The following is a 5,000-nucleotide window of genomic DNA, read 5'->3' as shown; positions in this document are numbered from 1 at the left end:
AAGAAGGGAAACAAAGAGAACTAGAACAGGAAGAACAAGAACAAGGATGAGTACAGGTGTATGGATGAACAGGAAGCTGATGATGATGATGATGATGATGATGATGATGATGATGATGAGCAAGATGAAGTGCTAGAAGAGTGTTTGTAAGGGAACTAGATAATGAAGGGACAGGGCAGGAAGAAGAACAGGAACGAGAAGAACAATAACAAGAACAAGAACAGAAAGAAAGTTACGTTAAAAAGTAGAAAAGGAAGAAGAAGGAAAGAAAAACAAGAACAGGAAGAAGGAACGGGAGTGGGAAAATGAAAGAACACAGAAATAAGGAGGGGGAGAAAGAGGAGGAGGAGGAGGAGGAGGAGGAGGAGGAGGAGGAGGAGGAGGAGGAGGAGGAGGAGGATTTTTGAAGAAGAATAAAAACAAGAACAGGAAAAACAAAGAAGAGAAGAACAAGAAGAAAATAAAACAATGAGAAAACAGGAAGAAGAACAAAAGAACAAGAACAAGGACATAAACAAAAAACAAGGACAAAAACAAGAACAAGAAGAACAAACAAGAACAAGAAGAACAAACAAGAACAAGAAGAACAAGAATAAGAAACAATAACAACAAAAATGACAACGACACAAAGAAGAGCGAAAAATCGATAATGAGAAAGGGGAAGATGCAGGAAGAGGAGGAGAAGAAGGAAGAGATGGAGAAGGGGAAGGGAAAATGGAGGAGGAAAGTCAGGAAGCAAGAAAATAATGATGTAAATGAAAGAAAACTGCTAACTATATAAGAAAAAAAATCTTCATAGTGAAAGCGATGGAAAGGAAGTGGGTGAGTAGGAGGAGGAGGAGGAAGAGGAGGAAGAGGAAGAGGAGGAGGAGGAGGAGGAGGAGGAAAGAGGAAGAGGGAGGTGGAGAAAAAAAGAATGAGACGCAAAAGAAGAGAGCGAGACAGTTAATTGTGTGAGAAATGTGTATATAACTATTTGGAAAAGATTCAAGGAGAGTTTTTAAGTAAATACTGATAATAATATACGAAATACAGGATGTGTAATACAAGAACAGTTTGAGAAGAAAAATAAAGAAAGCTGAAAAGAAAAAAAAAAGGAAATTACCAAGAAAAATATAAAGGAAGAAAGAAAAAAAGAATAAAGGACAAGAACAAGAAACAATGATTGATTAGAAGAAGAATAAGAACAAGAAAGAATGATTAATTAGAAGAACAAGAACAAGAAAGAATGATTAATTAGAAGATGAACAAGAACAAGAGAAAGGTAAGAAAGATTAATTAGAAGAGGAACAACAACAAGAACAAGAAGAAAGAAATATGACTGACAAGAAAAGAAGAAAGAAAAAAATAAACACCACCACCAACACCACCAACAACAACAACAACAACAACAACAACAACAACAACAACAACAACAACAACAACAACCATGAACGAATAAGGAGAGAAAAGTAAAAGAAGAAAACGAGGAAAAGAAAAAGGAGAAAACGTTAAAAAAAAAAGAACAAGAACAATAAAAACGCCACCTACTCACCCACCTACACACACACACACACACACACACACACACACACACACACACACACACACACACACACACACGCATTACTTGAATACTTCCGCCCTGCCACGCCTCGTCCTCCTCTCCCTGCCCTTCCCCACCCCACGTTCTAATTAAACGGGCAGGGGCGGTGGTGGGTAGTTGAACAAGCCAGATGTGAAGTTCGTTATAGAAGGCAGGTGGGTGGATGGATGGATGGGCGAGGATATGAGAGGGGGTGAAGGGGGGAGGTGAGTGGCGGAGGGGGCCGGGTGTGAGGGTGTGAGGGTGTGAGTGTAAGGGTAGCGTTGGGATGGGGGGAGGGTGTAATATGTGTAAGGAATAGTGGAAGGAGGAAGGAAGGAAAGGAAGAAGGGAGTCGGTGTAGGTTATTGTATAGTAATTGTGTGAGTGGCGTGGGAAAGTGTGGAGTTATTTATATTAGAAGTGGGAAAGCTTTGTGATTCTCTCTCTCTCTCTCTCTCTCTCTCTCTCTCTCTCTCTCTCTCTCTCTCTCTCTCTCTCTCTCTCTCTCTCTCTCTCTCTCTCTCTCTCTCTCTCATGGGTAGCATTTCACCACTTTCCCTTGTAAAATGAGAGAGAAAAGCAATTTCCTTCCTGCTTTCCCCCTTTTTCCCCCTTGCTTCTTTTCCCCTCCCTTTCACTTTCCCTCTGCGTCTCTTCCCTCCCTCCCTCCCTCCTTCCTTCCCTCCCTCTCTGCCTTTCCTTCCCCTGCGGCAGGCCAGGTGGGACCTTGAAAGGAATGCGAAAGGTATGTAGCAGCAGTGTTTCCTCCCCTCCCTCCCTCCTTTCCTCCCTTCCTCCTTTCATTCTTTCCTTCCTGCGCTCTCTCTCTCTCTCTCTCTCTCTCTCTCTCTCTCTCTCTCTCTCTCTCTCTCTCTCTCTCTCTCTCTCTCTCTCTCTCTCTCTCTCTCTCTCTCTCTCTCTCTCTCGTTGCAACAGACGGTGTAGCTGGGAGCCGGTTTATCTCAGCGAAAGAGAAAGAGAGGAGTGGGACAGCGTTAGAGGAAAGAGAGGAGGCCCATGGGTGAGGGGAGAAAGGGAAGAGAGGAGCATGAGTGAGAGGAGAGAGGAGTGGAGCATGTAGGGGACAGTATGAGAGGCGAAAGACGGGCGTGGAAACAGAGCAGGAGTGGGCTGAAAGGGAGTCGTGGAGTGGCAGGGCAGTGGTTAATGTATGTTGGGGAACTTGGTGCCCTCGCAAGAAGCACTTAGGTAAGATTAGCACAGTAGTAGTAGAAGGTGAAGGGGGACAAGTCTTATTACCGTCGTTGGTATTATAATGGAAAAAAATGATAGATGGATGATGATGATGATTATTATTATTATTATTATTATTATTATCATTATTATTATTATTATTATTATTATTATTAGTTTGTGTGAAGTGGTTTGTTATAGGGTTAGTTCATCCATTTCTTTTTCTTTTTTTTTTAGGATTTGTTGATATAGGACGAGTGGTGAATAGATGAAACATGCAGTTTGTGAAGAAATGTCATGTTATCTGTCTGTCTGTCTGTCTGTTTGTCTACCTATCTGTCTATCCATCTATCTATCTATCGATCCGTTATTTATCTATCTATCTATCTATCTATCTATCTCTCTCTCTCTCTCCTGTATTGCTCATCACTCTCAGATTCGCTCCGCCGCTTCCCGAATCTTGATACAGCATCTCCGTGTTGTTATTTGCAGTTCTACGTGACTCCATCTGATTTGTTAATTTCCGTTATCTGTCTTGCCACATTTCCGGAACTAAATTGGGCTTCATTCTGGAGATTTTTTCTGTGATTACTTATTTATTTCTTGGTACGATGACAAGCAGAAAGTTCCAACTTCTTTTTATTTATTTATTTATTTACTTTTTTTTTTTATTTTTGTGCTCTTGGCTTGTCTCCTTCATGCGTAGAATAGTAAATAAGAAAAATATAACAAAAAAGACATTCGTAGTTCAGTGCATTTATCAAGGCGTGGTATGAAGTGTGTGTGTGTGTGTGTGTGTGTGTGTGTGTGTGTGTGTGTGTGTGTGTGTGTGTGTGTGTGTTGCTTGGCTTGCCTCACGCTTGTGTTTTGTTTCTTTCGCAGTGTGGGAAAGGACGTGAAGGAACACAGCGGCAAGGATGGACCGGTAACTTTTTTTCGTATTCTTTATTGTTCTTGTTGCACCGGAGTTATTTATGCTAGTAGTGGTTAAGATTGTATTATTAATATTATTATTATTATTATTATTATTATTATTATTATTATTATTATTATTATTAGGTCTCTCTCTCTCTCTCTCTCTCTCTCTCTCTCTCTCTCTCTCTCTCTCTCTCTCTCTCTCTCTCTCTCTCTCTCTCTCTCTCTCTCTCTCTCTCCCCCGCTCTCTTTCCCCTCTCTTCCCCATAACTTGTAGGTCTTCAGACTGGCGAGGGTGAGAGGTAGAATAGGGAGAGGGTGCAGGTAGGGAAACAGAGAAACAAGAGAAACAGAAAGAAGAAGAAAAAAAGAGTAAGATAACGGAGAAGAAAAAAGGAAAGAAGAGAATGTAGGAGGAAATGAAATATGAGAGGAAGGGAGTGATTAGCAAGAAGCGAGACACACACACACACACACACACACACACACACACACACACACACACACACAGCTTGGTAACAGACAGGAAACATCAGTAGCAACAGTAGGAGGGCAGCTGGAACGGAAGTGTAGCAGAGTGTAGGTGTTCCAGCTGTGTCTTCCCCACTTCTGCTTCCTCTCTATCACCTTGCGCCTCCTCCTCCTCCTTCTCCTCCTGTTCGTCTCCGTCTTCCGTGTTTTTTTTTTTTTTACTTTCCTTTTTCCTCTTCGACTTTTAACTTTTGCCGTCTCATTTACCTTTTATTACATACTTATACACTCATTTGCAAGTAATATTTCTGTTTTGGTTTAGTGATTCTTTTGTCCTCGTGTGCCTCGTTGCCTCTCTTGTCTGTCTGGTGCTTGTCTGGCGGTTTAGCTGTCTGTCTGTCTGTCTGTCTGTCTGTCTAGTTAGGTGGTTGTTTGGCTGTATGGTTGTTTGGATAGCTCTCTCTCTCTCTCTCTCTCTCTCTCTCTCTCTCTCTCTCTCTCTCTCTCTCTCTCTCTCTCTCTCTCTCTCTCTCTCTCTCTCTCTCTCTCTCTCTCTCTCTCTCTCTCACCCAGACACCCACATACCCACATACCTACAAACCTACACTCCCACACACACACACACACACACACACACACACACACACACACACACACCTTTATGCAAGCAGATGCACTACTTCCGGACAGGTGAGAAATGATTAAGACACCTGCGAGGAAACAGAACCGGCGGCAAGACAGTGAGAGAGAGAGAGAGAGAGAGAGAGAGAGAGAGAGAGAGAGAGAGAGAGAGAGAGAGAGAGAGAGAGAGGAAAGAAGGAACTGAAGGTGAAGGGAAGGGGAAGGAAACGCA

General features: G+C 42.3%; 1 protein-coding gene across 3 annotated transcripts in view; it reads left to right on the top strand.

The window, feature by feature from the left end:
- Positions 1 to 5,000, top strand: part of LOC135096180 (uncharacterized) — a 98,567-nt gene that overhangs the window by 24,359 nt on the left and 69,208 nt on the right. The window contains exon 2 of one of the 3 annotated variants that reach the window (XM_063997705.1): positions 3,644 to 3,686. The exons of the other annotated variants lie outside the window; for them this stretch is intronic. The gene's annotated coding sequence lies outside the window, so the exon portion shown is untranslated. The remainder of the gene's footprint in view (positions 1 to 3,643; positions 3,687 to 5,000) is intronic. 3 annotated transcript variants of the gene reach the window in all.

Source organism: Scylla paramamosain, chromosome 1, assembly GCF_035594125.1.
Source record: "Scylla paramamosain isolate STU-SP2022 chromosome 1, ASM3559412v1, whole genome shotgun sequence".
In the NCBI taxonomy this organism is placed as follows: Eukaryota; Metazoa; Arthropoda; class Malacostraca; order Decapoda; family Portunidae; genus Scylla; species Scylla paramamosain.
The sequence above is the reverse complement of the archived record's forward strand: the minus strand, read 5'-3'. Positions and strand labels throughout refer to the sequence as shown.